This window comes from Triticum dicoccoides, chromosome 7B (assembly GCF_002162155.2).
Source record: "Triticum dicoccoides isolate Atlit2015 ecotype Zavitan chromosome 7B, WEW_v2.0, whole genome shotgun sequence".
NCBI lineage: Eukaryota > Viridiplantae > Streptophyta > Magnoliopsida > Poales > Poaceae > Triticum > Triticum dicoccoides.
The window spans coordinates 53,058,397-53,070,693 of record NC_041393.1 but is presented as its reverse complement, the minus strand read 5'-3'; the positions used below and the strand labels follow the sequence as shown (position 1 = coordinate 53,070,693).

The 12,297-nt window shown below is 42.8% G+C and overlaps 1 non-coding gene and 1 pseudogene across 1 annotated transcript; both read left to right on the top strand.

Annotated features, from left to right (window-relative positions):
• The first annotated feature begins 1,156 nt into the window (after window positions 1-1,156).
• On the top strand, window positions 1,157-3,827 carry LOC119338596 (annotated as a pseudogene).
• A 739-nt stretch (window positions 3,828-4,566) lies between these two features.
• On the top strand, window positions 4,567-4,639 carry TRNAK-UUU. The gene has a single exon. It is a non-coding gene; the product is annotated as a tRNA-Lys (tRNA).
• Window positions 4,640-12,297: the final 7,658 nt, after the last annotated feature.

Sequence of the window (12,297 nt, the reverse complement as noted above, 5' to 3'; positions counted from 1 at the left end):
GGCCTCCTCCTTGTCAACCACCACCAGTGGGTCAGCAACTGTCTCAACCGTGGCGCCTCCCCAGTCTCAACAGCAATAGTTTTTGCAACAGCCTAACTTAGCAGCAGCAGCTTCTACAGTAGTTCCAACAATTCCAGTAACAGCAACTTCAGCAGGTGCAACAATTCCAGAGTCAGAACCTTCCAACCAAGCAATTCCCACCTCGACAGGTTGTGCATCAGCAACATCAGTAATAACCAAGCTGTCAACAAACTGCTCGCCCAAGCGCTTATCAGGAAACTGAAACTCAACAAGTGACACGACCTGCACAGGATACTGGGCAATTGTTGGACCCTCTATGCTGGTATGATCTGTTTCAACTGTGGAGATGCAGGTCATTTCGACTTGAATTGTGTGAGACTGAAGATATGTACCGAGTAACCACAATGTTAAGAATTGTCCTGAGTGGGTTAAAGACCATCCTTGTGTTGTATTCTTTGGTAGTGCAGCTCAAGGTCTAGGGTTCTTTCACCTTGATGTTCCTGTTGGGGGATAAACTAAGTGGATTACTGACTGGGATGGATTTGTGGGACCATGCGGGGAATGCAAGAAGCTTGGGTTTCAGATTAGAGGATTGCCATTAAAGTGGTGCACTTGGAAAGTTTTTTGCACAAATTACTTCTTCCTTTTGTATTCTATTGGATGTGTATTGCAATGAGCTTTTCAAAACCTTCTATGGCAAGATTAGAGTAAAGATTGCGTACAGGGATCCTACTAAAGTACCTTTTGAAGAGTGGTGGAGATGAAAATGAAGTTTCTCCTCCTCAGCTTTAAACAAGTGCAATGGGAAAATTTGGTGATATTTTTGGTAAGTTTTCTGCTACCCCTGCACCTGTTGGATGGACATTATTTGACCATTCAGAGCGTCAGTCCCTCCATGTCACTCACCTGTTGGAAAGTCGATGGATATGTATACTGCTCTCAATTAGTCAGGGACATGGATATTTGTGAGTCTTATAATGATGATCTACATGAATCCATGGCCCAAGAGGAAGAAACTACTGAATTAGACAGATCTTTGGTGGAGAAACTGGAGCTGGGCTTTTGTGAAAAGGAATATGTGAAAAGTCATGTATCAAGAGAAAAGTGATCCTGGCTGTCAATTCTCCTCAGCTGCATGTCCCCACTCCCCACTCCTGATCCTCCCAAGCGGCAGAAGAAGAAGACTTGGGACCCTGCTCTGACTGTTCGTCAGAGCAAAAAGACTAATGTTGGTTGCCCAATTCTGGAGAGAGCTCAACAGATTCTTATGAAGAAAAATCTGGAAATTCTGATACTTCAAAGGTAATCCTGTTGCCCTTCTGAGTCCTGATTTTCCTGATCCCCTTGCTATTAAAGTTAAGATAGCCATTGTGGTAATCCCTCTGATAAAATGAATAGGGTAAATGATCTTGTCCAAAATGAACTTGAACAATGTTACTTTCCTTCAGCAAATCCTGAGATTGTGTTGCCTTATGATTTAGATAACATTCTTCTGGATAATTCTATTCCTGCTCCTGTTTCTGCTTTGAATACTTGAAAAGAGAGTAATGTTGTCCATCTGAAGCAAAACTCTTCTATTGAGGTTATTGATAACCGAATCAATGGTTTGTGGTTAGCAAAGTTTGGAATCTATATTTCCTTCTGAATACCTTGTATATTTATGCATCATTCTTTACCTGGACTAATTTGCTTATTTGCTGTGTTTACTTCCTTTTCAAATGAAGTATGGTAAGTACCAATGCATAATAACTGGTGTTGTGCTGCTGCATTAAGCAGGTTGTGCACGAAAATCAAGTTGTTGTGGTCGTTTGCGAAATTGGTTCTTGGAAGATCACTCAACTTACTCAGTATCTACGTGAGGATGGATATCAGTAGAACTGGCGGTATTGACTCTACCCGATGAGACGTGTGGCTGCCATGAGTGTCGCCAAGCAGGTCAGTGAAGAAATGGAGACTGAACTTGTGATAAAGTCAGATATGCTATCTGATTTGATGACGTCACTTGTGCTAACACTATAAAGGTACAATTCTGCTTGCGCATTAGTTCACATCAGCATATATGTTGTGTATATTTCTGGTGTTCAAGAAACTTCGTTATAGGAAAGTTCAAACACTAGACTATACCATTCATAGGCTTAGTAACCTCATTGTTATGTTAGCCTTACGATTTCTGATTAGATATAGTTGGCCACATGCCAGAACTCTTTAGATTAACATCCTGAAGTTCAGCAATTAGTTTTGGTTGACTTTTAGTTGTTCAGCATGGAATTTCTAACCATATTATACTTCCCCTTCTGTTTGTTTGTAGTATATGACGGATGGAGTGCTTTTTGGTAAGACCTTGAAAGACGCCGACCTTGATAAATATTGGTATGCTGTTAACTTGCCCTTGTTCTCTTGTAGTCCTGATAAAGTTTGTGATATTCATATACCTCAGTCTCGAAATATTGCTTACTGTAGTAACGCCCCCAGTTAATATCTTGTTCAGCAAAACACCATGTGAAGATTATGTCGAAGCGGAAGTGAAGCAGGCCATGACAATCCAATTAACGAGTGGTCCTGGCGACATCCTCATCTTCATGACTGTGCAGGAAGAAATTGAACCTGCTATGCTCTTGCTGAGCGCATGGAGCAGCTAATACCATCGTCAACCAAGACTGTACCCAAGCTCTCCATCGTGCCAATCTACTCGGAGTTGCCTGCTGACTTGCAGGCCAAGGTCTTCAGAAGGCAGAAAAATGGCACTCCCAAGTGTATTGTTGCTACCAATATTGCCGACACATCGCTCACAGTGGATGGTATCTTCTACAACATTGACACTGGGTGTGGAAAGGTGAAGGTATACAATCCACGAATGGGCATGAATGCTCTTCAGGTTTTTCTGAGTAGTCTGAGCAGCTGCAGACCAGCGTGCATGCACAGAATCAGCTTACCAGGATCAGATGCTCCCTAACCCTGTCCCAGAGATTCAAAGGACTTCATGGACCCACCCCTCAGGAGATTATCCTCGACTCCATGTACCAGCACTGGGTATTGCTTTGAACAATGTTGGTGGCCTTACAGAAATAGGTTTGAAGATGGTGGATTTCCCATTGGACTTGAGTCTAGCGCAATGATGCTTCTTATGGGGGAGAAGCTGTAGTGCGATGAAGTATTGACCATTGTATCCATGCTCTCAGTGCACCCAGTTTTCTTCTGGACAAAAGATCAAGCAGAGGAGAGCACGCGCAGAGGGAAAAATTCTTCTTTGTCCCAGAGTCTTATCACCTAACACTCCTGAATATATACTTGCAATGGAAGTCAACCCAATATCGAGGAGACTGCTGCAGAAATCAGTTCATCCATTTCATCCATGTTAAGGCTCTCCATAAGGCTCGGGAAGTGAGATCTCAATTGCTGAAAGCCCTGAAGATCCTACTGACAATATGCCTATATGGAACAGGACCTGGTGAGGAAGGCCGAAGGCTTATCTGCTCCACGTACTTCCATAACTCGGCAAGGTTGAAGGGCATCGGAGAGTAGGTCAACTGCCAGATTGGGATGCCATGCCACCTGCATCCCAGCAGCGCTCTCTATGGTACGGCTACACCCCAACCAAGGAGTACATGCAGCGTTTCAGCACAGTGGATTCACAATGTCTGGCAGAGATGGGTCCTATGTTTTTCTCTGTGAAAGACACCGGCACCTCCCTGCTTTACCACAAGAAAAGGCAGAAGGAAGAGAAGACGGCCATGGAGGAGCTGACGCAGAAACAACCGAGGCCTACCGAGTCTTCCCTCACTGTCATAACTGCAATGGGTCAATAATCAAGTGGGAGTTTCCTTGTTCATTCTCTCTTCTCTTCCGAAACACTTCTATCCATCCCATAGCTCAAAAGGGATATCAGTTGCTCACGGCCTCGCTCCAGCTTGGGAGGCGGTAACTGGGCATGTGCCAGCTTACCCCGCCGGCGTGGCGAGCGGGAGGTCGGCATCAAGGTGTCAATTGAGCCTGAGGTCTACGCTGTGCTACTGAACTTCGCCAACAGTGGAAGCTGGACACGGAGTATTGTTGGTGGTACACGCTGTCAAGGAGGTGCTCGCTGCTGCTTGCTGGATCTCACGGTGAGTAGATAGATAAGCATGCTTGCTCCTTTGAAATATCTGTATTTACAGGACCACAGATGATTTATTTAACACCAGTCCGAACATCCCTGATATCACTCCTAGCTTAGTATTATCTTCTTCAGCAGCATTAGTTCATTTCTTCCTATTTATTTAGGACCATCAACGTGAGAGAATTCTTTCTACAAAAAGCGAGAGAATCTTTCCAGTTGGTAATCTGTTGAATTTATACTGTTAGTCAGCATTTAAGTTCAAAACATTGAGAAAGTCAGAGCAGAATGTGAGTGTTTCCAGATTATAAGTCTCTACTAGTGAACTTTCTGAAATACCCCTTAAAATGTGTTGCAGTTAGACACAAGTACAATAAACCGAACTTAATTGTAATTGACAGGAAGGACTATGGAAGAAGAGATAATAAGTTTAAACAAAGCCTTGTAAAATCGGGTGTATAGCTCAGTTGGTAGAGCATTGGGCTTTTAACCTAATGGTCGCAGGTTCAAGTCCTGCTATACCCACACAAAAAAAACACCCTTGTATTCATAAGGATGCATTGTAGCCTTCAAAGAGCACTCTTTGGCCTTGAAAAAAGACCCTTTCTCATCAACATTTTGTGCCTGATACAAACTAAAGTATATTACCATGAAATTAAATGACATCATATCGGATGGTATATGAGTTGACAATCTGTCTTATTAAGCCTTCTTTACTCTTTATGATGTTGCCATTTATTAATTGTTGTCGCGGACCAAAAGCAAGTGTCTTATGCTCACATGTGGATGTGGACATAGAAGGAAAATTTGAACGTAATATTATTTCTATGCATCGTCCTAGTGTTCCTCTGATTTTATCTACAAGTATTTAGGCAAGATCGGTTTTGGAATTAGGAGCACGAGTGGGTTGTTATCGGTGTGAAGGGAACTAACTTGACGTCTGTTTCTGTACTTGGTTCATGGATAATTCATGGTTTTGGTTTTTCCACTGTCAGTTTGTTTTCTTTTCGAGCTATAAGTAAACAAGTGTTGTATCATTATGGATTCTGTAAATATCAAACAGTATTTGATCTTCATGCGTTGCCAGGTAGCTGTTGTTCTCAGATGTTGATACTGGAATTTATGCTTACCTTAGTTTCATCCTGTCACCTCCTTGACCTTTTTAGGGCTTGTTCGGTTAATCCTCTCCCCAAGAGGATTGAAGGGGATTGGCAAGGATTGGTTTGTATTTTGACTTACAAGAGGTTTAAATCCCTCTCAAACCCCTTCAATCCACTCGGATTCGCACGCAACCGAACAAGGCCTTAAGGGGAAAGTAGGTGGTAATTTTTTTTTACATGTTTGTGTCGAGTTTCTCTTCATTTGTCATGGCCTTGAATGTTTGAACTTGCAGCTGTTTAACAAATAATGCTAGCAATATACAGTTGGTATGAATTTATAATACATGTATGAAAGCTTAGTCTTCTTCATTTCCTAGTTTAGATATAACCATGTGTGATGCAGGGACTATAAATTGGAGAGTTTATCCACGATTTTGTGAAACAATAAGAATGTTGGCACCTAGCAGGCTTTTGGTCTTGTTCCTTGTGTGTAAACTTTTCTAAGGACTTACAAAAGTTTCCAGAGGGAGTACATTCTTTGTACACGTGGTGTTGGACAATCAGACTTGCATAGATGTTATAGAATCATCAGTATTTTTACTTGTTTTTCGGCAGGGAAAGATGCAACCGGTGCAACAAGGAAAAGAAGAATGAAAAGAGATCATTTTGGCCTAGCGAGATAGATACAGCCTCTCCAGGCTGACACTCTCCGCCAAATCCCTGAACATTTCATAGCAACACGAAGCGGACAGCTTGCAGACGATCGTCTCTTCCGACACAATGAAAGCCCAATCTGCGCCCCCGGCCATCAGCCTCCACAGCTTTAGCAAATCCCTGAGAGCAACTCCAATAGGTCCTGTAAAAACCTCCCCGTAAAAGTGGGTTTACGGCATGACCGTATAATTTACGAAAAGGGTGTGGTTAGGTCTTAGTTGACTAAGACTTAATCAAGTCTTAGTCAAGTGACATTACATGTAAAAAAATAAAAAAAATAAAAAAGAATTTTTTTGCATGGATCTCAAGTTCTCATAAAAATCTGTTAAAAAATTAGTTAAAGAAAAGTAGGTAATGGCTTAGGGCCTGCATGTCATTGAAACATGTGACGGTCACTGGTGAGGTGCAGGGCGGGGAGGTGGCAGCTCAATGTGGGGCCGTGTGGCGACAGTGGTTGGAAGGGCCAACCACGGTACCAGTGTCCTTTGTTTTCTTTACCGCACGCGGCTTCTTCATCGTGGACGCCTGGCGGCACGGCGCGACCCCTCTTGGCTGTACTCTCGGGGTGGCATGAATGGCGGTGGCTAGTCGTCGATGAGCCCTACCCAGTCAGGCCGATCGCCCCGGGAGGCGATGCGACGCTAGCGCTAGGGGGTGGGGCAGGCTGTGTGTGGACATTGACGGTGTTGGGAGGGAGCAGCGGCGGCGGGAAGGGGAGGGTGTTGGTGCTCATGGTGGCGGCAATGGGAGGAGGATAAGGTGTGCATGAGAAGGAGGTCGATCGTCTCCTGAAACTTCAGGAACATGAAGTGCCGCCAATTTTACAGGAGGGCTATCATCTTGTAATCATTCTATGTGCTCTCATAAATTTTTTTTGGGTTTATAGGAGCTCTTGGAGGCCTAGTTTTGCCTCAACTTTCTGTAAACAGTAGTTTTTTTTATAGATACTGGAGCTATTTGAGTTGCTCTAAGGGCGTGTACGATGTTATCATAGGAGTACGATAAATGTCAGGGTAGAGGAGAGAACAATCATAAGAGAATGCAATTAAGAGATGGTCTCTCTTACCACGTACTCCCTTCATAACAAAAAATGTAAGACATTTTTATGCCTATGCAATATATATATATATATATATATATATATATATATATATATATATATATATATATATATATATATATATATAGGTTAAAACTGTGTTTATCATAGCTTGCCACAGAACTAGTTAAAGCTTGCTAAACATTTAACGGTTAAAAAGTAAGTAAAAAATATAAAATAAATAGGGGAGCTCCACTCTAATATAATAAGATGATCCAACAGTGTTATTGTGAAAATATGCATTTATGTGTCCTCAGCAAAAAAAACAAGCATTTCAGCTCACTGCAGGATTAATATATATTGAAAATTTTGTTCTTTTTGTCCAGGACACGTGCAGTCATATTTTTTCAATCCCTCCGTTGGATCATGTTATATTATAGGTGTGTTAGTTCAGTATTTTTTTCAGGATTTTTGAGAACTTACTACCTAAAAATTTGTATATATACTACCTAATCATTGTTATATACTACATACTACACGTACATATTCTCGGTTTCGACAGATACTACATACAACATACAAAACGCAAGTGGTGGTAACTACCATCGCTTGTAGGAAACTATTAAGGGATAACTAATTATCAAAGATAAGACTAAGAAATAACATATTGTTATCATTGTCTTCTCTAAATTGCGTAGCGGTTTCAAGATAGGTTTGCCTTATTAACCGGGCTAACCGTGTGCAGGGTGCCTGTTTTCTTTTCTCTCTCTCTTTTTGTTTCCTTAAGGGCTAAAAAATGTTTGTCAAAAATAAAAATGTTTCAGAATTCAAAAAAATGTGAATTCAGAAGATGTTTCTAAAATTTAAAAATTATTCATGGATTGTATAAAATGTTCATGATTTATTTTTTATATATATTTTAAAATAGTTCACAAATTATTATTATTTTGGATTATAGAAAATTCTCATAAATTGAATTTTTTTCTCATATTATAAAACATGTTCGTGAATTTTAAATTTTATCATAATGAAAAAATTATAAGTTTTTAAAATGTTCATGAACTAAAGAAATATAAAAGAATTTTAAAATGCCTATGATTTTTTAAAATTTTCATAAATTTTAAAAATATTCATGAATTTAAAATTATGCCTGAATTTAGAATTTGTTTGTCAATTAGAGAAAGGCAGTTCCGTCACAGCGGACCTCGTATTGTAACAGCACCGACACCGACGTTGCTTCCCAGTACCGACAGCTGCTGGTGAGTGTCGCATCCCAACACCGGCCGCAGCACCGGCGTCTGCCTATGGGCCGCAACGTCATGACTATTGCATAGCAGCACCAGCAGCCGACGACGATCGTCGCGTCATAGCTTGGGCAACACCGTCGAACGGCACATCACAGCACCGACAACTTTCCATGGGCCGCATAGCAGCGTCGGTGATTGCTGCGCTGCAGCACTGGCAGCCGACGACGACGATAGCGTGTCACATCGCCCACAGTCACCGATGGACTGCATATGTGACACCCTGGTTTTTATCTTTTTCTTTTTATTTGGTTTTATTTGAATATTTCATTTTCAAATTAGTTTTTTGTCAATTCATTTGGATATAGCACTTGGAAATATTTTTGACTTTCTTTCAAATGAAGCCTATCATCCTAGATCCGTCCCAAAATCTCATTGCTCTCACTCTCTTGCCATGCCATAATTTTTCTTTATGGCATTATATTCATTTTCTTTTTGAAAAGCACCTTTTTCTCTCTGTGCTATGAAGCAACCATCATTTTTATTGCTCAGAAAATCCTCAGAAAATTCCCTAAAATACTTTGGATCATGTCTCACCTCCCCATGCAAAAATATGCCATAGTCCTTTGTAAATTTTCAGCTAGGGAAATTGTTTTTGCTTCTGCTCAATAATGGCAGTTTGTGAAGCAAGTACATTTTTCCTTTATCCATTTGAACTGAAATTTTTACCACATGGCTACCTTCCTACGTGTTGCTTAACCACCAAAAATCAGACTTCTTCTCCGAGCCATTTGAGCTAAACTTCCTGTCCAAGTTTCCGTCTAGAAACTTTGCAACAAGCTTCTATCACATCGTTTGAGCTAGGTGGTGCATTGCAGTTCCTTATTGAAAGGACAACACCGTAGACACGGTCTGCGCGGCCCAAAAGCACCGCTTATGCCAGTGCATGTGGTGACCACGCGGACCGAGGTGTTCGACATGCTGAGCTCGTGCTCTGGATGCCGGGGCCCTCGACCACCGCCCAATCTTCCTCCCCGCGCCACACATCTCGTTCGTGCCACTCAGCTAGCTCCCCCACGGCCACCCGTCTAGCTCCTGGGCGGACCCACGTTGATGGTTGTGGGGGCAGCTGCCCCCACTTGATTTTTTGGTTCGCGTATACCTGATCGGGAGAACAGGCCGTGTGCCCCACTTGATATCACACGTTGCACCCACTAGGCCTGGCTTCAAGTGTATTTTCAAAGCCCATGTAGTGTAGCTAGCAGCGCACAAAAATAAAGAATTGTTGGCTTGCTGCCCAACGTTTGCATTCGACCCTGTTTGCTTCATAGCGTGCCTAGCGGGACGATTCAGACAGACTCCACGTACGAGTACAAAAAGGATTTTCCTGACCTCGCCGCTTGCACGGAGCCGCCGCAGACTCTCTCCGCCGCGCCGCTGGCAATCGCGGATCTGCCGTTGCCTATCCCTCTGGGCTGTCCGACGACGCCGCAGCATAGCCCCATCACCAAACATCAATTCTACAATCCCCTAATTCTAATTAACATCAAGGTAAACAGGAAAGCAGTACAATCTAGGTTTTGTTTTTCAGATTTTTTTTGTTCGTCTGCAATTTCTAAGTTAGGAACCGTATTATATCACATCAAGTTATGTATATAGTTTCACTATTGGATTATTAGGCCGATTCAAACTATTTTTTGTAACATATAAATTTCAGTATGCAATTTTGAATTTAGTAATTATATTTTTTTTGGCTAATCAGACTGACAGACAGCAATCCGATTCTGATAATCACCCTTCATCGTCATGATTTGTACTAATATGAAAATTCATTTAAGGTTTCAGTTTTGGGCGATTGAATTGCAGGGAAGATAATGGAGAGATTTTAAAAAAATCAACTACTTCTAAGATGCAAGGTAATGTAACCCAAGATACAAGGTTTGCTAGCTTGAAAAATGTTGGCGATTTGGCTGAACTAGTGGTGACTACGAAGAAGCATATTTCTCATCCTTTAGTCTATGGACTTATCAAGCTAGCACTAACTCTGCCCGTTGCCACGGCAATCGTTGACATTAATAGGTGCTTCTCAGCTGTGAAGATTGTGAAGCAGTGATAATTTTATGAACCACAGCCTTATTTGCTTTGTAGAAAAAGTATTCTTATCAAAATTCCTAATGAAGAGCTAGTTAAACGTTTTCACGCGGTGAAAGACCGCCGTGGCATGAAACGAAAGGTAATTCGCTAAAGCTCCTTTTCTTTTTTCATAGTGGCCTTTTTAATGTTTTCATTCTCCCCAAGTTTGATAATGCTTCTTTTCATGCAGGTTGTAGATTACATTGTTAGAACAACGTTTCAACGTTCTATTTTGCAACTTCGGAACAAGATATTGTCATACTGGTTTAATTAATTTTCTCCCAAATGGTTAGTTTTCTTTTACCTTTTAGTGATCTTTTTCTTTTGAGATATACATGTTAGTAAATTTGGTTACCATGTGGAAAATTAAGTGATTATTATGCCCGTGTGTTTATGTGCATGATTTTGACTTGTTGGTTCATAAATATAGCCATACATTTTTGCCCCCTCTCAATTTTTTCCCTGGGTCCGCCCCTGCTCCTGACCCTCCCCGACGCCGGCAAGGGGCAAGCAGCACACCGGACGCGGACACGGCGCATCCGGGCGAAACAGTGAGCGCGACTGCGCGTCCTGCCCTACTTAGTGCGCTCCACTGTGCCCACGTACATCCAAAACTTCTTCGCGCTCCTCTACTTCTTTCCTGACCCGTGCCTGAGCTGCATGCCACACCAGAACGCCGACAACATCTCCACAGCGGCGCTCGCTGCACGGCAACTACTCCGCCTATAAATAGTGCACTCACGAGCCTCGTGAACCATCCCACCCACTCCCATTGGCCTCAAATCGAGCTTCAGGAAGCGGGGCGAGGCCAGGAGGGCCTCCTCTGATCCTCGCCGGAGTTGGCGCGGATCCCCCACGGCCATCGACTTGCTCTGGCCATCCTCTTCTCCCCCCACTGCCTCAGGAGAGATCTTAGTGATCTCCAGAACGAGTTGGGGCAGCCATCTGATTGGATCATCGCCGGAAACGCCAACTTCGACGAGCTCCGCGGCTCCGCCGCCAGCCGTCTCTAGAGAAGAAGCTAGCCTCGCCATCCATCCACCTCAGTCCATGTTTTTGGTACGTACATGGACCCCCATGTCACCCTAAGTCCACCCCTACCATCGTCGGCGACCGTCGTGGCCTCCTCGTCGGAGAAGCACAGGCGATAGAGCCGCCACGCCCCTGCTCCCCCTCTCTCTAGTGGCGGTGACACTCGACACCCTTATATCACCCCCCACTGTCAAAGTGCAGAAAAAACATCAAACTCTGCGGCCTAGGCTCTATTGAATCCCCGTTAGACGGGATCAAGCATATGTCACAAAATTCAGCGAGTGGTATCTGATGGGTTTCAGCATATAAATTAAACTGCACCTTAGGAGGATTATGCCTACTCAAGATATGAAAACTTTGCACAAAGGAATTTTTGAGGAGATGATACTGTTCACACTCTGCTGCAATGAAGTCGATGAGGCCGACGTTAGTAGCAAATTGTGCAAACTCTTGGCGGATTTCGGCCCCATCCATGAATGGGTTATGCGGCCATTAGCACGGCCGTACCTCCACCACTCTCCGGGTGTGGAGGTCATTGTCCGACGACTCCCCAATAACTCCCTTGGAGTTCTTCTTGGAAGCAAACTTCCTAAAGAAACTCATCTTTTTCCTATGAACAAAATTCTGAAATTTTTAGTCCACAAATTTTTCTCAACAAAACTTAACAAGATTGATAGCAACTACTCATAGGGATGCATAGAGGGCATATCAAGCATTCAAACTACTTAGAACTCTAAGAATTCAACATGCAAGCTCATCTACAGCAGCACCAAGAGTAGCTAATTATTTGAAATGTAAACCACCAAAGCAAAAACTAATTGGACAAATGGAGGAGTCACATGCCAAGTAGGAATCCCCCAAAACAGTTTCGGAAATGGAGCTTCGAGCAAAGAGATCGAAAACTGCGGGTTTGAGAGCAAG